Here is a 22,090-nt window from a genome sequence, read left to right on the forward strand (position 1 = left end):
ATATTTAAATGAACAAAACAGCAAAATACGAGCAGAGTTCCCGTCCTCCAGGCGATCTTGTTCCATGCATGCAACACGTTATTCTGATGCATACCTTTATTTGGGTTATGTATAGGCAACTGACAGCTCTGTAGAGGCAAAAACCCCAAGATACGTGCATGAAGTAAAAACATACTTACTGCTTAGAATTAATAACATCTCACTGCACTGGAAAATGCGGGATTTGGAATACTTCACTGTAAATGGTGGACTCCTGTAATACCTTCCCTCACCTGGAGGTGGCACTACACGATACACATTTCCATAGAAAATTTGTGTCCCCCCCCCCACACACACCACACCCCCAAGACCACCGGCAAAGATAAAAACACCCTGATACATTAATTGGGGTTATGCCGATCCTCTGTAGCAAGTCTGGATGCAATTCAATGATGGCAAGCCCATAACTGTAAGAGGAGTAGCGCAACACACAAACACCGGTCCGTGAATTATCGCAAGGATTGTATTTTTAATGTATAAATGTTACTTTCAGCCCTTGTATTTATATAAAGCATCCAAAAGAGGCCGTCTATTGTTGTCAAAGGACAGATAACCAACAAAAATTATGTTATTTTTTTTAAAAAATTCTGATTTATTTTGTTTTGTAAAAAAATGCAAACATTCTGATGTATTTTATTTTCTATTCTGATGTATTTTGACAAGTCCCATTTTTCTTTGCAAACAAATGACTTCCACTTGTATTTGTGTGATTTTTTACTTTTATTTTTGAGTGACCTAGCAGTGAACTTTTCCTTCAAGTCTTAAACAAAAATCACACCACAAAATTTATAACATGTTAAAACATCTGAAAGGTGTAGATGGTGGAGTTATGAATGGATTTATGATGGGGAAAAGGGGCTAAGTATCGAAGATCTCCACATACAGATGTTTGTTTCCACTGGATTTATGTGGCGGAGCCTACTGGGTCGTGCTACACAATACACATTTACCTGCACGGTGTCTCAATAGCATGTATCTCGACTTTATTATTCCAGAAAAATGAAATAAAGAGCAAAGAGAGAGACGAGTGATGTTGAGTGTTACTAATACCTAACAGATGGTGTTTGCTGGAATGATGGAATGATCGCATCATCAGTCAGCTGTTACCCATTAAGGCAGTGCAGAATGACAAGATTGTATCGTTTTTGACATAGAAAGTCTCTATACATTTTATTGTGACACCCTGTACAGAAAATTGGGGTCCTCCCCCCCCAACCCTGAACCCCAGGACTATTGATTGTTTTTTGTCTTCTAAAATCTTCCTGAGCACCCCATGAGTAGAACCGCTAGTTTTCAACTCACTCCATCCTGGGGTTCAGTTCTCATGATGTTTCCACTGCCAGGGGTATGAATTTTTTTTGTTACCATCTAAAACCTCCCTGTGTGCAGCCCGAGTACAACCAATCGTTTTCAAGTCATTCCATCCAGCAGTTCAGAAATGTTTAGAGGTCAAACAAATCCACAAACAGTCTGATAATTCCTCCACATTTGTGAGGTCTCGTTTTTATGCAGAGCATTGTATTTTATTATGACTTGTAATACTCCCTCACACCTGGAGTGGCACTCTATGATACACATTTACAGACAGAATTTCTGTCCCCCACCCTGAACCCTGGGGGTGGTGAAAAAAATTTTGTTGCCTGAAACCTAATTTGGCCACACTCATGCTGTTCAATGTGCAAGCTTACTCAATTCAAATATGGGGGAGGATCGATTTGTGAACCAAAATTACCACACAATCATGTCAAGAAGCAGTTTCATGAAGAATGAAAAGAGAGAAAGGGAAGGTGTGCATTTAATTTAGCATGAAAATGGATAGGGAAGGTATGCTTACCTCTCGACATAAATGGGCTCATATAATCAAATAAGCATTGGAGTACCAGGAGGAACCCAAATAGACAAAGATGGAGTCATCAGGAGGAACCTGGACAAGATTTGGGTTTTGGCTGCTACTTCTCACCACCCTCAATCCCATCCATGCACAGCCACTGCAGAAAGCAACCAATACAAGTAAAATTACACAAGGTAAGCCCTTTGCTGTTTTAAAACCCACCTGGGTTCCTCTACATCTGCAGACATTCACAAGTAGCACGTGCCTGAGAACCCCAATGATGCCTGCCTATATCAGCCGCCGTACTAGTTTTAATGCTTCGTCGCAAATCGTCAGCAACAGCAGTTATTGAAATACATATTGTCGATGCTGCCCAACATGTACCATGTGCAATGCAATACCTCTAAAAGAGACATTATTGGGCGGCTTTGGTATTTATATTTTGATTGCTATCGGTATTGCATGCGGTACATGCTTGAGAGCCTCGGTGATGCACTTTTCTGTCTACGCTGTCACTGATGACTCACCAACAAGTGATGAAACTGGTCTGACGGCTGTTTGGGGCACATAGATTTCGGATTCTCGTGTATGTGCTATTTCTGAATGTCTGCAGCTGTAGAGAAACCCAAGTAGGGTTTGAAACAGCAAAGGGCTTACCTTGCACAGCTTTCCTTGGTTATTTTAGGGAGATTTGTTTGGCTCGAGGAGCAGGGGGATTAATTATAAAGATCCTATCCCTCTGGGGATAATTGATTAAGTGAGAGCCATTTTGTTGTTCCTTCCAATTATGGGTGAGAGATGTGATTGGTTCTTTTATATTATATTATATATCAACAAAAATGAAGAAAAAAAAAATGTAAAAAAGACAAACCCAACCAACAATTAGTGCTACGTTCAACTCCACCAATTTGACATGACTCAGAAAGAGCAGACACTCTTATGCGACGTTTCCTTCATCATCCATGAACTTCCTGAAGCATGTGGACCAAGAATGAAATGTCACCTGAGTTCAAATCTGTTTTTTCTTTGTAATGTTTTATATTATATTTTGAGGTAAATGATGGGTCCACCACACCCTACCAGCGATTAAATATTCGGACTTTTACACTGTACTATAGATATGGAAACCTGCTCACTTGTAAAAGCTCTTTTTTAAGACCTGAACACCAATACAAGAAAGCTCTTTTGCTTCAGATTACTGGATACGTTATCTACTGCCGGTAATTTATTAGTGAAGAAAACAATAGAATATGTATGTAAGGCGGACAGTATAAAAGTCAGGATGAATCTGAAGCAGTTCTTTGATTCACACATTTTTATTGTACCAAAGTGCCATTTTCATACATTCAGATGTTCATAGATCATTCAATAAAAGAAAGGAATGAACACATCAAACAATTGAATGCTTCAATCAATGATGGATGAAGAGTGGGAATGGTAAAGATGAATATGGAACGCAAAACAGCTTGTTCAAGATGAAATCCAATCATTTTGAAAATGAAATATGAGCAACTAACTTGAAATGAAATACTATTCAGTCAGCAAATGTGTGACCAAAGTGAAACACAAGAGACTTGAAAACGTATGACAAAATTTAAATGCCTTTTACTTGATAGAAAACACATGAAAATGCAATGCAATTGTTTAGATAAACAAACATACTTATCACTCTTCTTACTTTTTGTAAAAAGGAGGAAAAATAAGTGATGTCGCATGGTCCCAGCTTGTGCTTCTAGCTCGACTAAATCATGAGATCCAAATTGCCAAATCATCATTAATATAATGGAAGTGTAACTTTCTGAAAGTGGAAGAAAAGTGATGGAAAATAAGTTGCAAATGAACATCTTTCATTTCAACAAATGACATTCCATGGTGTCATTAAAATTTAAACTTTTAATTTAAATTTAAACAAAATGCTTACAACATTTTGTCATTTTGTAACTGGCCAAGGGTAAACATGAGGATGCACACATGCTGCCTCACGCTTACTTTCCCATTATTTTGTTATTTCGAACAAAGCACAAAATGTATTAGATCATTCGGCATGAGATAAAGGTGTTTTCCATTAATATTTGTGCTTTTATCTCCAAATAACATTCTTCTTCTTTCCAATTATTCATTTTTATGTCATTTGTTGTCCTGATCGTTTCTACTGTTTTCTGAGTTTTTGTCTCTCCGAGTTTAGCAATGTGCCATCATTGAAAGTTAGCATTCATCCACATCTGTTAAAGGTGTCTCTAAAATCAGTATTGACTCTTTGTTTCTGTGGATTACACTTTTGATTTTGTTTTGTTCCTTTCTGTTGAAAAACTGCCGGTTTTCTGGAACTCTCAAAATCCAGATTCACTGATCACCTCCACTCTTTCGTTCCTCCATTTTCCTGCCTGTAGAACCAACACCCTGAGTCCGTTCAATCTCATTCTTTCTTGCAGGGCTTCAAGACAGCTGTTCATCACCATCTGAGATCATCTTTCATCCACAACCACGAACCCTCCCCAATTCCAATTCTATCCAAGTTTCCATTTTTTCCTTCCACTTCTGTGATTGAGAGTTTGTGGTTGTATCCATCTTGCTCACCCTATGTGTCCTCTCCTTGCCCTCATTCTTCCCCACATCCCTTACTTATCCAAGCCTCCCTCTATTTTGTCCCTTAACTCTGCTGTTGGGTGTGTTTTTACCCCACTCTTTCTCCTGTTGTTTTCATTGTTTTATATCCTGATCTATATTCTATATTCTATATACGAGCCTCAACACTACACAAAAAAACCATAAATTATGCACTTTCAAAAGATATAGAGATTCCTCAATCTCGAATGTGTTTTGTCGTGTATTATATTCGATGACATAAATAGGAAGTTGTCACCACTTATTGTTAATAAACTTCAGAAATCCCTTTTCTTTCTGTCTGTGGTGTGATTGAAGCTGAAAAGAAATAATTCCTCTTTTATGTGCTCTAAACATGAATGGGGCTGTTCAGGTTTAAAAACTGGCAATCGTACTCTATTTTGAAGTGTGTGTGTGTGTGTGTGTGTGTGTGTGTGTGTGTGTGTGTGTGTGTGTGTGTGTGTGTGTGTGTGTGTGTGTGTGTGTGTGTGTGTGTGTGTGTGTGTTGTTTGTCATCTCCATTTGCAGGTTTCAGAAGGTGGAATGGTGCCCTCCAAGTCTCAAAGTATATATATACATGTGTATGTATATATATACTTTGTATATATATATATATATATATATATATATATATATATATATATATATATATATATATATATATATACATATATATATATACTTTGTATATATATATATATATATATATATATATATATACTTGGTATATATATATATATATATATACATATATGTATATCTCAAAGTATATATATATACATACATACATACACACACACAAACATAAGGATAATTTGGGTCCAACCCCCTTCCCCCACCCCAATCCATGACACTTAATTTAACCACATAAAATCTTCCTATGAACCCCTCCACCTCCCTGGTGCACTCCCAAACCCCCATATCTCCCTTCCAACCACCATTTTTCAACTCATTCTGTTCAGCAGTTCAGGAGTGCACATAAGTCAAATGGAGAAACGGGCACTTCTCAAATTATATTATGTAAATATATATGGCATAGCACCACTCTCGGAGGGTTGGGTATTTTAATTTATACTAAAACATTGCAATTCTGAAGCCATGATGGTGTCTATCATGATAGATTATTGCTAGTATTTGTGGAATAGGATTTCTCTGTTCTTCAATTGATTAAATTTTCTCCTTTTTAATCTCCATTTAACACTGATCACAATATATTTGTTTGTACCTCTTTAGAGTTTGTTTGTGCAAGTTGTTGTATTGGAGCTCCTTCTCCTTCAGCTTCTGGTTTTTTGACCACCTTTGGAGTCTTTGGAGTTAAACTTCATCAAACACGAAAATGAGGGCCTTATGTACTACTGGGGATTGTTTTTTAGGCCATTTTTACCCTGCGCATGTGAAGCGAAAAGTGGTGTTAAACAATTGGTTCACTTTTGTCTGTCAGTCCGTGCATTGACATACGTCAGTTTATGGTCGAGAAACAACTTTATTTCAATTGAATCTTATATTTTGAACACCAATCAGAACATGAATCTGCCATTTTGCAGTACTTTGCCTGTGAATTTGTCCTGATCATGCATGTGCAGAGAGGAGTGAGAGAATTGTTTCATTCTGTCTGGCAGTCAAACACAATTGAAAATCATTCCAAGCAAAACTTATTTTTCTTGTAACACAAAACTTATTGTTTTTCTTATGGATGTCATAAAGGACACAAACAACGAGCACGAATAACTGATGTAACGCAGTAACGTGTCAAATAAATTGGTGTAAAAGACTGCATCTACATCGGAAACTTCCAGATTTTCTTTTTCTACAACCTTTGAAATCAATTTTATTTCTATTGAATTATATACTTAAACATTGCGGAACACAAATTTCCTTTTTGCCACTTTATAAAAACCATCCTTTCAGCATGACTTGGGCATGTTAAATAAGGTGGTGTACTGCAGAAGACACTGCCTCAATGGCGCTAAACTTTCGGAATTTTTATGATATATTTGTTCCCATCTCTTCTCAGTTTCAGTTCAACAATCCTCTGATCTGGTCAGTCAACAAACTTTCCTGACTTACTTCTTGTTTCTTTTCTATATTCTTGTCATTCCTTTCATTTAATTTGTTTTAGTTCCACTGAATTCCTTTTCTTTTTCATCCTATTCCTATTGTTTTTCCTCTCTCTGTAGTTACCTCAACATGGATCTTGTAAATATTTTCAGATTTTTTTTTTTTTCTCTGTGGCCCACACAATACGCATGGACGTTACATTCGGAGACACTCTCCTTTTGTGTTGTATATTTACATACAAGTAGTGTCTGCAAGGATGATTGAGACAATATGATACTATGATTAGTTGTCGATACTAACACGACAGACAAGGTCACATGTTTCAATTTGCGTTTAAACAATGACGTCCAAATTTAGTCATGGATATTGCAAGCGTTTTTGCATACATAACGTTTACTAAAAACTCTTTTGAATTATGAAAGCACAAGTAAATTGTAACGACATACAATTGCTACACTTGTTCTAAGGTAAGTTGTATAACATCAACAGCATTTATTTGCAGAGACCTATGAGGTTTTTTTTAAATGGAAAATACTGTCACAGATGTTACACCTTCTGTCATGGACGTTACACTCTGAAAACTAAATACTACATTTGACTGTACAGTTAAAAATAGTTGACATTTCAGTTATTTTTCTTCATTGTAACATCACTCTGAGCTGTAGTATGAAGTTTATTTTTAGCTGACCTGGAGTTAGGGAAGGAAGCAGTAAAAGGTGGGTTGGAGGAGATGGTGCTTATTTAGTCCCATGATTTTGGCTTGCATACACAAAATGAAATCTTATGTGCATGTGCCATGCCATCAGCCAAGTCATCATGCAATCACAATCACTCATAAATGGCATTGTTCATACACCATGAATTTTTGTCCAACTTCATGAACCACATAACTTGGAAACTTCCCAAAGCGGAGCTTCCATCAGATTCCTTGAGCATTAGCGGCACCTTATTCTCATTCAGCATTGTTATTTCATCTATTTCAGGCCAGCAATATTTGCAGGTGTCGATCTTTTTATAGGAATGCACCTGCAAAGTTTGCAGGCCTAAAATAACTGGCTGGCCATCTGTCCAAAATGACACCACTTCCACTTCTGGACACTCATCTTACAGGTCACACATAATCATGTCCAAACACACAGCTACACTATTTTTGTCTGCAGATTAGCAGGTGCAGATTAGCATTAGATTAGCAGATTAGCAGATCTAACCTGCAGATTAGATCTGCAGGTGGAGAACAATTAGCAGATATACACTACATGGCTAAAATAATGTGGACATCTACTCATCCAACATCTCATTACAAAATCATGGGCATTGATCTGGAGTTGGTCCCCTTTACTGTGATAACAGCCTCCACTCTTCTTGGAAGGCTTTTCACTGGATGTTGGAACATTGCTGCAGGGATTTGTTTCCATTCATCCACAAGAGCATTAGTGAGGTCGGGCACTGATGTTGGATGATTAGGTCTAGCTCGCAGTTGGCGTTCCAATATTCACCCAAAGGTGTTCGATGGGGTTGAGTTTGGGGCTCTGGAACTTGGTAGGCAGTGTTGCAACCAACGACGACACTGCGCGCATCATCGCACTTCAGCACTCGGCTGTCCTGTTCTGTGAGCTTGTGTGGCCGACCACTACGCGGCTGAGATGTTGTTGCTCCGAGACGTTTTCACTTCACACTTACAGTTCACTGGGGCAGCTCGAGTAGGGCAGAAATTTGACAAACTAACTTGGAAAGCTGGGAACCCATGATAGTGCCACGTTGAAAGTAACTGAGCTCTTCAGTAGGGCCCATTCTCCGACCAATGTTTGTCTATGGAGATTTAGTGGTTGTGTGCTTGATTTTATACAACTGTCAGCAATGGGTATGGCTGAAATATCCGAATCCACCAATTAGAAGGGGTATCCGCATACTTTTGGCCACGTGGTATATGTGTGATGATGTTGGTTTCTTGAACATAGTCCAAATGGCTGGAGTAAACACAGTGACTTGGGTTTGGTGCCAATTTGCAGCGTGGATCTCATTCCAGCATTGACGCACATAATTTTCAGGAAAACCCATTTGTATTGCACTTTTTGCCATCAGGGTAGCTTATATCAACTGGAAATGAAGAAGCTTAGTTCCTCTGAATAACAGTGTTGTGTGAAAGAACTGAGCTCCTTCACTATGACATTGTGCAGATTCAGAACTGAGCCATCCATGCTCAACTACCTTATGATTGAAGATTAAGCTCCTGTGTATGTTCAGTATGTGTGCATATATATATATATATATATATATATATATATATATATATATATATATATATATATATATATAGTCAAAGCATGTGGAGTGTGACGAGCACTCCCCCGATCCCCTTTGGACATAGTCCGCCACCAAAGCGTCACCACCAACACAGAGATTTCAGCTCGGTGACTCTGTCAAACAGACAACGATTACATGGTCAACATCAGTTAAACATCAAACGGATTTTCCCCGTCTTTCCAGATTTCAGGCTTATTTGCCCTCATCAGAGCGGCATACCGATAAATATTTAACCAATGATGATCACATTCGTCGTTTTACATCAGACGCACCTCCTGACTTATGGTGAGGATTGCTGCAGATTATGTCTCACATGATACAACCGCATAATCTGCAAAGAGCAACCATGCCACCCAGACGATTGTTCCCGCCAATGCAAACCATTCAACCAGAAGGCACGTGATGTGATCGGCTGGGTAAATCAAAATATGTGGAGTGTGACAAGCACTCTCCCGATCACCGGTGTAGGACTATGTCCAATGTGGATTGGCAGAGTGCTCGTCACACTCCACATGTTTCAATTCACCTGATTTTCCAAATGTATATATTTGTATACATAGATGTGTATGTATATATATATATATATATATATATATATATATATATATATATATATATATATATATATATATATATATATATATATATATATATATAAATATATATATATATATATATATATATATATATAAATATATATATATATATATATATATAAATATGTATATATATATATATATATATATATATAAATATATATATATATATATATATATATATATATATATATATATATATATATATATATATCTCATGGTTCCGGTTTCTTGGCTCCCACAAACATTGTAACTATTTCATGACGACCTTTTTGCAACATTGATACTGTTTCTCGTCAAGTATGAACCCATGTGGAAGAGTGGTTGGGGTTTCCCGGCAGGGGCTGAGGCCCCGCCCTAGAAGGGTGGGCCGTAGGACCCTGTCCAATCAAAGGCGGACAGCGAGGTGTGTTTCACCAAGGGCCCCTCCCCGTTGAGGGAGGTTGATAGATCCCCAAGCACTCTCTGAGAGCAGAGTTTTGGTGGGTTTTTGCTGTCACGAAAGGGGTTTTTGCTGTTACGCAGGCTGTTACGAAGGGGTGGTAACAGTAGTTATTACGAGGACTGTCATGAGGGTTGAGCAGAAGGTCGTCGAGGCGGCGAACGTGTCTCTGCTGGCCCTCGACAAGGAAGGAAAGAGCGACCCCGACCCCCCTCTGTGGACCCCGGCCATTCACCACCCGAGCTCCGCCACGAACCTCGAGTCCCACACGTGCGATTGGAGACCAAACCAGCGACCATTGTCAGGTGCCGCAGCACAGAGTACCCCCTTTCTCCGACGGACAGGTACCCATCCAAACTCTGACCCCCAAGTTGTCTCTCTCCTCAGCTGCGGGGGTCCAATAAAGAACTCTGGGTTTCTTTTCATTTGTGTGTGTCTGCGTATGGGCCCGTCTTTAAGTAGAACTGAATAAGTGTTTTTGGATCATTGTAAATATTCCTTGCTTGCATATTCGCGTTAAATCTTGCCTTTGTCTTTTACTGCAAATAAAAATTGTTAGAAATGTTCCCAGTCCGTTTCCATCCCTTCTTGAATTGGTCCAGCATGGTTCAGATCTAAGTTTAGGCGGGGTTTTGTCCCCGATAATCCGTTCATTCCAGCCGGCACGGCTTTGGCAGTTTCCGCTCGGCTGCACCCGAACCGGAGTTGGTAGTCGGTCGTTGGAGCTCCACCGCAGTCGTTAGTGTGACCCGGTTCGAGCAAGACGTGCGAAGGGCGTGGTTTCCCTGGTAGTCGAAATCGCATGGTTAATTAGGTAAGTTGGTTATAGACAAATAGACCCTATGCGATGCGGTTGAAATATTGGCATTCCACGGTCGGTTAAACGACCCGCCAGCTCGCGGAGTTATCAGAGTGACGGCCTACAATTCTGTGGAGTTTGGTGGGAGACGACACAAGTTTTCTCCACCGAGTGGTCATTCTCGACACCAACCCCGGCCCGCAATAATACATACATACATATTGTTGCGGTTGTGGAAATTCACAAACCACCATTCAGGTCCCGTAGGTGAGATATCTCTGTAAGTACATGTGTAGTTAGCCCCAAACCCGTTGTTTAGAGGGAATAAATGTGATTCATTCGGGCTGCGATGCTTTGAGATAGCCGTTTTTGTGTTCTATCTTTATTTTGAACCAACCACGTCTCAACCGCCATCACACAACAACCACCAACCACAACGCCGCTTCACAACAACAACAACGCCAACAGCCATGATCTTTACCTTCACAACTCGCTCCCGCAAACATCGCATCACCGCCATTCCAAACGGCACCATGGCCATAAACCACCACCATAAACACTCCACCACCTTCACCTCTCTCCTTCTGTAGCCATTCCCGCACCACCTGTGAGCACCGCGCATCAGGCTGTCCTGGGCTCGTTCGGGACGCGCGCCGAGCCGCGAGTGCAAAATGCGGCCTTTCCGAGGAGAATTCGGATCAGGAATGCTACACGCCCACTTCTGATCCGTCCAATCAGCAAGCATGGGGCGGTTTGGCCCCGCCTCCAGGCGCGTCTGTGTGGAATCGAGATATGCAAATTCTAGGATCAGGGGAGATTCACGCCCCTTTTTCTCCGTCCAATGGGCGAGCGTGGCTCCGCCCCCGAGCTCGTTCTGATCCAGAAATTTGCATATGGGTTCTCCTGCCGGCCTATAAAGCGCCGAGCGCGGGGCGAATCTGGGCAGAGTCGGTTTGGGGGGAGTCGGCCTTGGAAGAGAGGAAAGTGGCAGAGTCGGCCTTGAAAGAGTGGAGAGTGGAGAGTCGGCCTTGGAAGAGCGGAGAGTCGGCCTTGGAAGAGCGGAGAGTGTTTTGGGCAGAGTCAGTTTGGAGCGCGGAGTGTAGTCGGGAGGGGAAGGCGTCCCGGTGGTTTTCGGCAGTCGGCTGAGGAGAATTGGGGGAAGAGACCGAGGAGTTCAGGTTCGAGGCAAGGAAGACTGCGGTCGGCGACGAGGTCGCGGTGGAATTGCTCGTCACGGGACCCAAGCAAGCCAGCTATACTCTTTCCCCAGAGCATCAACAGTTCCCCCCCACCTTTTTCCCCCGCGCTGAGATAGTGCGAAAAGGGGGTCCCGTTCCCACCCCACTCCAAGCAGTGCCAAGGAAATCCGCGAAGGAGCACGAAGTCGGGGCCCCGCCGCGCTGCCACATTTGCGGCTCATCACAAAGACACGGGTAGGACCCACCCGGTCTCGCGGACCTGACCGCTCTTTCAGGTCCCGCGCAAATATTGGCCCACAGGCCCCGTCTGCCCCCTTGTCTTTGAGGGTGGCCTTTTCTTTTGTTTCTGTGTAAACGTGTGTGTGTGGCGCCAGTCTGGTGAAGTAAAACTGTTAAGTGTTGCCGTGTGTCAGTCTTATTTGGTAGTATCTCTGCGTCATTGTTTCTTTTGTTACATTTGCTTTTTGTGCATAATTGTTTTAATTGTATATGTGTGCTCTCCGTGTGCCACGGAATAAATGTGCATCATGTTGAACTGTTTTCCCGTTTCGCTTCGTCTTTTCTTAAATTGAATCTCCATCTTGCTTCAAGTAAAGGGTTGGTAGTGGGCTTAATACGCCCGATAATTAATCGGAACCGTCGAGGCCGACGATAACACCGCTCGGTTATCCCAATAGTACGGAACGGGTCACTTAAGCGGCCCGTGTCCGGGGTCGACCTGCGGAGAGGTGCGATCGCCCGGTCTACCCTCCGCATAGGTACTTTGGTAGGTCGAGTTTGGCGAACAACCCTATCCCACGCGGGTGGCCGATTGGCACGATTGTGGTGAGACCGAAAGGCCCACCCGTGACTAGCTCCCGGCGTTAGTCCGAGAGGGTCACGACAGAATTGTCCGTCCGGTGGGCGACGTGCCGCGATTCGAGTCACGTGGCCGTTCGCACGCCGGCCGGCACGAATTCGCAACAAAATATCTATATATATATATATATATATATATATATATATATATATATATATATATATATATATATATATATATATATATATATATATATTTGGTGCATTTTATTTTTGCCTCCGACGGTACATTTGACACAAAAAAAATGTAACGAAACATTGTATATGAAGAAATTATATAAATCACATTGTAAACACTGGATATATTGACATCCGAACGAACCCTCACTTTAAAAACTTCGAGCGGAGTGTGGGTTTGGCTCGTCGTTGTTTATTATCATTATCAAGTATTATGTACTGTACATAATTGTATGTGCTATCCTGTACTTTTATACGACTGGCAGCACTACGACGGCTACATTACTCGGCGATCGGAATTTTTCAGCTCCATTATAATCATATGGGACCACCGTCGTATCTGCGGTCTGTCGTTGCCCGAAACCTCATAATGCGATGCATGACTGCATATATATTGTTGTAGATTTCTGCACGTTCAGCGTGCGCACAACCTTTTCAACCCAATCCAGGCCGCGCGTCCACCAAACGCACAATCCAGTTGTAGCTTCCGGACCAACACCGAAACACAGCTACGGGTGTTTTTATTACACCATAAGCTCGCCAACCTTTCCGTCCATGCGCTACAGGGTCAATCACCGAATTATCGATATTCCTAACTATTCGCATGGACAGAAATGCCGGGAGTTTATACCTCGGCGGGGCCTGCATGAAAACGAGCCGCTTAAGCGGCTCGTTCCGTATGTGAAGCCGAGCGGTTTTACTTCGCTAAGTCCTGCCAGACCAGATGTACGTTTATCAGCTTTAATTAGCCAGTTAATTCCCCGAACGCATCATGCAAGTGCAATGCAATGGAGGAAGGGACGCAACGAGCAGGTGACATTCAACAATGGGGAACATTTATTAGAATACAGGCATGCAAGCAATGAATGAATGGAGATAGGGGACAGGACACGAGCAAAAACCTACAGCCGAGTTCTATTATGAAATGTAAAGCAAATACAACACAGGCACTTAACAGTTTCCTCCTTATTAGACGGGCCCACGGACACTTGTACGCACACACACACACACCCAAGAAATGGTGGCTGATGCCTTTAATACGGACTTCAGCTTGGAGGGACAGATGAGCTGAAACCCAGAACCTATCTCAAACCTCTCCACCTCGTGTAGTCTTCAAGTTGTTCGGACCCGGGCTCCAGCGAGAGCGAGCTGGATCCAATCGCTGTGAGCTGTGATCCTTCCCGAGCTCCAGCGAATCCACTCGCGCTTCTGAACACGTGCTGGTGAGACGAGGCGCCGATCCTTCCCGTTGATGCGTCGCTTCCCCGAAGAACCACCTCCAAGATGAGGCCAATGAGTCACACCAAGCCGGGAACCAAGCGGAGAACAAAGAGCTCCACGAGCCAAGAAGAGCCAGCCGAACCAGGCCACAAAGCAGAGCAACAGGCTCGAACCAGCTCGAGCACCCTTGAACCAGGCCGACACTCCTTGACCAGCAGGCTGAAAAAGAAGCACGACAACCTGACCAACTCCTCCGATGAACAACCGGCCAACAAGCTCGAGCCGAGCAACCAGCTCAACTCTCTTCCGATCCAAGCAAGAACAAGAAGCTCTCTTCGATGAACCGAGCAAAAGCCAGAAGCAACTCTTCCGATCAAAGCAAGAATCCCAACCCTAACCCGAGCCAAGCAGAAGCAAAAAGCCTCCAAAAAGCCTTCATCACGGGACGGGAGGGTTCTTCTTCCTCTTCCCAGAAGAGGGGAGGATCGGCTTCCTTTGTGTTGTGATCGCTCCCTAACTATTAAATTGATTCACAGCGCATTTAATCGATTTCTGCCCATTAAACAATGGAAGGTGAGCTATCTATGAAACATGCACTTATCGACATAACTGAGCTTAAGGAACCTGAATGATGAGTGCGATTGATTTCCAAATTCGTCAAAAAAAATATATATATATCCACACACACTGTGTACGGTTGTTACAGTGTTGACCTATTGATACTGTATGTATACTGGAGCAGTATGTATCTTGTTGATATGTATCCTTGTCGTTTGGATTCTCAACCTCTGCAACTGAACTCATCAGAAGAATTACCATGTCACCATCAGATTGTCAGTAAAATGTGAATTCACAAATGTACACCATTTTCCCAAAAGTATTGGGGAAGCACACTTACGCTTTAAATGAACCCTCAATACTTGATTGTGCAATTTGTTTTCATTTTGCCAAGCAACATGTAGTGTATAAAGGTGTCTTATTGTGAGATTTTGGACATCACTGCACTACTTTCTTTGAAGCAATACTAGAATGAGTCATTACATCAACAAGCATCACTCCACCACCTTGCCACTTCCTTCTATATCTGTCAAGAACAATGTTGGAAATCCAAAAATTGATGTGCTCTGAACACTGTTGAAGGTTCTTGGTAGTATGGAATGTTGGAAGAGGCAGTCACTTTGAGAGTTTCACAGTGTGAGCAAAGAAAGAGGAAGAATATTTATTGGTTCCACTTGTACAGAAACGCATCGTAAGAATGGCTCACTGAATCCAGGCGATGGGAACATATGGTCTCCTCGAGTCATGCGTGCTCCCTACAAAAGCTCATCATAATGAGCTCCACTCTAAATGTACATTCTTCCGTTAAAACAAGCTGAAATGAGCTACGATCCTCATCCTCTTAACGATGACGTCATAAAAACGAATATGACGTCATTGTGATGTATCAGGTTTGCGATAAATTATCTGTGCTAATGCCCGGCTTGATTCCCACAAACAAAATTCAAACAGCTTGCCGAGTTTCGGAGATAATGGTATAGGCGATTTCCATTAGCGGCGATATTATGACGTCAACTTTTTTCCTAGGAAGAATTTCCAAAATCGGAGATGGTTACTACCTACACGTGAGCTTTCTGCATATACATGGCAAGTTTCACGAAGATCCGATGAAAACTCTGCGTTGTGAAACAAAAAACGTCAAAAAATATGAATGACGTCATAAAAATTGATATGACGTCATAGTGATGTATCATATGTGCGGTAATTCATCTCTGCTCATTCCCTGTTCGATTCGCGCAAACGGAATTCAAAAAGCTTGCCTAGTTTCGGAGATAATTTTTTCGGCGATTTCCATTTGCAGAGATATTTTGATGTCATAACTTTTTTTCTCGGAGGAATTTTCAAAATCGGAGATGGTTACTGTCTGCGCAGAGTATTTTTTACATATATACACCAAGTTTCAGGAAGTTTCGATGAAAACTGTAGGCTGTGAAACAAAAAAGTCCACAAGAAGAAGATGAAGAACAACAACGTGAGTAAGACTTCGAGATCCTCCAGGAGTATCTAAAAACTAACATGTATAATTGATAATGTAATTGATAACTGTTCCAGCGTTCATTCCAAGGGCATTTTTAACACGAGGGATGTGCAGAGCAACTGATTGCATCTTTCCACCTCATGTAATTGTGTCATTCAGTAATCATTCAGCACACACAACACACGCATAGTTAGGTTTTTAGAGTTGACACGAGACATTCTGAGCAAAATCAAACCGGTCTTTCCAAGACACAATCCATTACAGGCCCCGTCTGTCAGAAAATGAGGAATCAAATTGGCGAACACTTTCGAGCAGGGTCTTATTAGTCGTGTTGTAAGGCTCTTTAACATGAGGAGAGGAACTGTTTATAACCTCAGAAGATGTTATCAAAGCATTGGATCAACAAGCCTAATGACAAGAAGTGGATGTCCAAGGATAAAGACTCCGGCTCGGATCTGCTGCCTTTGCACTACCCATCTACACAGTGGGTTTTCAGCTGCACAAAGAGCTGCAAGCACACTCCCTGGACCTCACAGGATCAGTGACAACACAGTCTTAAGGCTTCTCCATGATACGGGGATCTATGCTCGTTGTCCTGTTCAGCATCTAAGACTTGCACCACAACACATCCAAGCACTATTGCAGCATGATCAAATCAGTACATCTGATGGACAAGTGTTATGTTCGGTGACGAATCCAGGCCATGCACGGGTCTACAGATGACGCAATGAACGTTATCTCCCATTCTGTGTCCGGGAAGCCACAAATTTTGGATGTGGAAATGTCATGTGGGGTGGCATTGATGAAACATTTTGCACCAATTTGATCCATATACATGGCAATGTGATGGCAAATCGATACATTAATGAGATATTGCAGAAACTTGTGTTGCCTACCCTTCAATGATATGGCCCAGGAATCATCTTTACGCAGGATAGTACTCTGACTCAAAGGGCCATTCATACAAGGAACGCTCTGATCATTGTCAATGGTAATGCCATGACACCCTAGCTCACCGTCTCACCAGATTTAAATCCATTTGGACTTTGCCAAGACAGGCACAGCTCTCTATGAGCTGGAACAGGAGTTGATTTGGTGTGGCATGCTATTCCCCAGGCTTCGATTCATGCGGTCAATGTGACACGGCATTGCAATGTTGTGATTGTTGCCGGAGGTGAACATACCTGGTATTGAGATTACTTCCACATTGGATCCCTGTGTGAAAACATTCGCCACGACGCAGCATCACATGATTTGGTCAGAATAAAATGGACCTGCAATTATTCATCATTTATCTCTGTCAGAGATTTGCACCTCATCTGCGTCCCATGATGCCGCAGACGTGTCATCGCCCCACAATCAAGTTTTCCATTTTTTTTATGGCTGAGAATGTATGTTCAAGTGTTTTACTTGAATGAATAACAGATGCGAACATGTACTATTGTATCCTCCCTATTCCGTCTCCGGGTGCTGCATGAGGTCATCACTGGGTGACTGACACATGCCGAAAGGGTGCACTCAGTTTTCACTCCTTTGTTTGTTTGTTTGTTTTTTTTCTTTCTTGTTACTTGCTAAAATCGAACATTTTCCAAGTATATTGGTTGGTTGTGCGCGTTATTCTGTAATTCTGTTTGTCTGTCTTTAAAAAAAAAAATGTTTATCACCGACAGGTCACAATTTTAAACCGATCTTCCCAAAACTTCACCACCTGGTAGAGTTTGTCATAAGTATGAAGCCCATTGTTTTTAAGGTCAAAAGGTCAACAAATTTGTCGAATTTCTAAAATCCTCAATTTTAATCCGATTGACAAGAAATTTGAGCATGATTTTCATATCAGCTTACTGAATTCAAGCACTTTTTTTTTTTTTTTGAGGTCAACATCGGCCAAAAGGTCAACATCGGCCCAAGGTCAACAACTTCGGTGAGATTTCCAAAATCCTCAATTTTCATCTGATTGACTTGACATTATTTGAACAGGATTTATATTTCAGGTCAATGAATTCAACCAGCCAATTATTTTTGAGGTCAACATCGACCAAAAGGTCAACACGAGGCCAAAGGTCAACAACTTGGGTGAGATTTCTAAAATCCATAATTTTTATCCGATTGACTTGAAATTTGATTGAGATTGTCAATTTTAAATTAACGAAATGGGCAATTTGATGTCTCCATGGCAACCTTTGAAGAGAGGGGGTGCATTTTGCAAGTATCGTGCTCTGCATGACGTCTTTTTCTTGTTTGTTTGTCCAGACAATATCTTAGCCATCACCTGAGCAAGGAAGCTGAAATTTGGACCACAAATAGTGAAGAAGTGCTTTTGCAAAAAGTGTTTTTATTTTTTATTAATCAATTAATTGATTAATGACTAAATTATTATCGATTTATTCATTACTTATTTATTTTCTTTCTCATCTGGGCAATAAATATCTCAGGCACCTTCTGAGCGACGAAGATGATCTTTAGACATGGCAGTGAAGAAGGAATTTGGCGAGAAAGGGTATTTTTGATTTATTGATTAATCAATTAATCCATTAATTTTTCATTTTAAAATTAAGTACTTAGTTTTCAAAAAATTTACAGATTTGGATGAAACAGTGGTGGTTTAGGTTTGCTATTTGCCAATTAATTAAGAAGTTGATTATTTTACTATCATTATTTATTTATGTTAATGAAGTCAATAATTAATTAGTCAATCAATTATTGTACACCGCTCCCTCCCAATTCGGTCTTCAGTTGGCATCCCGTTGGAGGGAGGGAGGTGGGGGAGGAGATGGATAGATCTCTTTATCGGCGAAGGTGCACAGTCCCCTGGCAGGTTAGGTTACTTCCCTCAAGGTCACTGGCGGTTTGTCTGTCTGGTCATGTATTGTATGGTGTCTTTTTTTTCTTAGGAGGTTGTTGGCAGGATTTGCACTCCAGCCACCATAAAACACTGCACTCCACGAAATGCACTAAAACGCAAAGAAAACTGAAAACCCACTCTGTGGGAGTACCTCCTGTGCAGCTGCCACTGCCAAAGGCAGCTCACCGGATGGCGGGATTGGGGCGAAACTCATCATGGGTCAAATGAGAATTTTGTATCAAGAGACACTGGATAACATTGACCGGAGTCGTAGGGCCAGGCTTAATGGCAGAGCTGAGCTGTTCAGGGAGTTGTGGCATGAAACTGTATGTGTGCTGAGGGTGGACAAGGAGGCCTTTGTGCGATGAATTTGTGAGGTGCTAGAGCATCACCTGTGGTCAAGTGATTCTCGTCCTGCTTTCAGGGGAATTCGCGCATTGCGTTCCTCCAAGACCATCCCTTGATGTACTGCAGTTAGAGTGGACGGTGGTGGTCTCTTGACAGAGGAGTCCGAAGTGAAGGCCCGCTGTGCCAGTTATTTTGAGCGGCTGTACCAGGCTGATCCACCAGCTGTTGAGTTGGATGTCAGGTATATTACGATCTCAATTGCTGACCCTCCAATCAACTGTGATCCACCTTCATTTGTGGAAACACAGGCTGTGGTGAACCAGTTGAAATGGTGGTAAAGCTCCTGGCATCTATGCTGATCTTCTCAAGGCTGTTGGAAGTGCTGTACTCATGTCATTGCATGCAGTTCTGTGCTCTGCATGGAACACAGGCATCATCCCAACTGACTGAAAGAGGGGCCTGGTTGTCCCTCTCTGGAAAGGGAAGGGTGATTGCCAGGACTGCAACCACTATCAAAGGGTGATGTTGCTCTCAGTGCCAGGCAAGGTCTTTGCTTGGATAATTAATGATAGGGTTCGCCACCATCTGCTTGAGCACCAGTGCCCAGAACAGTCAGGCTTTACACCGAAGAGGTCAATGATTGACGGTATCCTTGTTCTTCAAGTCCTCACCGAATGCAGACGAGACGGGGGGCTGCTTGCAGCCTATGTTGATCTCTGCAAAACATTCAATTCAGTGAATCGGGATGCCCTCTGGAGGATTCTTGATCTTTGTGGGGTGCCACCAAAACTGATCAATCTGATGTCTAAACTATGTCTCAACTATATATGGCTGTGAGCCAGAGGTCAATAGACGTGTGGGTCGGGCCTTGGGAGTCATGGAATCACTGGATCGTGGGGTATGGCGCTGTCAGTACTTGTGCAGGACGAAAGTCCGAGTCTTCAGGTCCTTGGTGCTTCCAGTCTTGCTCTATGGATGTGAGATTTAGACTCTGACCAGGGATCTGAGACGGAGACTTAATTCCTTTGGTACCAGGTCTCTTCGGAGAATCCTTGGCTGTCGCTGGTCGCACTTTGTGTCCAACGAGCGGTTGGTGAGAGTGACTCAAATGAGATTTGTTACCTGCATAGTCTATGAGCGTCAGCTGTGGCTGTATGGACACGTGCCTCGTGGTTGCAACAGGTTCATCAGTATATCAAGGAGATGGGGTTGGGCCAGGCATCTGCCTGTGAGATGGCCAGACGGAGGCCCCTGGAGTACTGGCGGAAAGTGGACGCAGCGACGCGCTGCTCTGGCACATGCTCCCAGACCTGATGTGACCTATATGCATGTCCTTTTGCGTGATTTTTGTGACAGCTCATCTATGAACCTTTTGCAGGGTAAAAATACAGTGAAGTGATGTGAATTTTAAAAAAAAACCCTCCAAAATGAATGGTTAAAAAGTCCAAATGATTGAGGGCCACTCAAATGATTTTGTAATCCTCAACGTAGCACTTTGGTATGGCATCTTTTTCGAGGGTAGTATAGAGGCCTTTCATGTGAAGTTTACTCGTTGCAGTAGAAATGGTACTTTAATGAAATTATACGAAGCATTTTTCCATGAATATTTTATTGGTTGGAAGTAAGTGTAAGAGGTATCGACCTTCTCGTGAAATGAGTGTAGCAGGGAAAATCCGTCTCATCACAAGACTCCAGCACTGGTCAAAGAAGTTGCATTATTCTGGAGATACCAACATTTATGTGGAAGGATGGGTTTTTGGAAGAGCTTTAACATTTCCTATGCAAAATATCAAGTTCTGCCAGCCATTGCCAAGTGGTAATACAATAGTCATCATTTTCACTATTATATGCTGTGGAATTGCATACAGCCGAGCAAAATTCCAACATGACAGCAAAAATGATGAGAAGCACCTTGATCCCTCTATTGATCTGGATAATATATGGAATTGCTAAGAAACATGGAACAGAACCATAATCACAGATGAGTTACACAAGTACAATGTCATGAAAACAAGGAGCTGATACTCCACATCCCCCAACTTTTGGGTGCTATGAGGAATTGGTCTGTGTAATATGAAAGCTAAATGTTGAATGATTTTTTTTAAATCACATACATAAGCCAAGCTACCAAGATGATTGCCATGGCAACAGAATTCAGCCAATAACAGCTGTCATATAATGGGGTTTAAATAATGTCATGAGGAATAGATATCTGCAATGTGAAAGCTAAATGTTCAACGGTTTATGAAATATCACTTACACAAAAGTATATGGACAGATGATAATTGGTCGAACCATTGGTCTGGCGGAGCTCATTTTAATGCCCCCCCCCCCCCGTCTCCGACTTTGTAGAGGGGCGGGGGACAAAATAAACAGCAAGCAAACCATCCCATCCCATTTTCTTATTTTTTGAAGAAGTATTCAGCCCTTGGTGCTCTTGGGGTCAACGATTTGGACTGATTACATCTCTGCTGATTTTAAAGGCCAAACATCGCTGGTCGCTTTGACTTCCCAAGTAGTTTATCGATAGTTATTAGCTCCTCACAGCAGTCAAAGCCTTTGTATGTATCCTGCCATACACATTTTTACTTTGGATTTCACAATGTTTTCATTGTGTGACATCAAAGGATAAGCCTGGTATCAAATTGATGAATTTCACTAAACATCGATTTTTAGCCTCTTGCTTGCTCACCCAAGGTGGTGTTTTCACTTGATGGTCTTCTCTTGCATGTTTTGG

The 22,090-nt window shown here is 42.0% G+C and overlaps 1 protein-coding gene and 1 long non-coding RNA gene across 7 annotated transcripts in view; both read left to right on the forward strand.

Moving 5' to 3' along the window:
• Nucleotides 1-4,768, forward strand: part of LOC147029432 (uncharacterized) — a 13,881-nt gene extending 9,113 nt beyond the window's left edge. Inside the window, exon 2 of the long non-coding RNA XR_015055904.1 lies at nt 4,303-4,768. This is a non-coding gene — a long non-coding RNA (uncharacterized LOC147029432). The remainder of the gene's footprint in view (nt 1-4,302) is intronic.
• Nucleotides 1-22,090, forward strand: part of LOC147029431 (RNA-binding motif, single-stranded-interacting protein 3-like) — a 371,659-nt gene that overhangs the window by 9,877 nt on the left and 339,692 nt on the right. The gene's annotated exons all lie outside the window — the stretch shown is intronic.

The sequence above is a fragment of the Eptatretus burgeri genome, chromosome 3, assembly GCF_056783735.1.
Source record: "Eptatretus burgeri isolate ZD-2024b chromosome 3, Ebu_testis_v1, whole genome shotgun sequence".
In the NCBI taxonomy this organism is placed as follows: domain Eukaryota; kingdom Metazoa; phylum Chordata; class Myxini; order Myxiniformes; family Myxinidae; genus Eptatretus; species Eptatretus burgeri.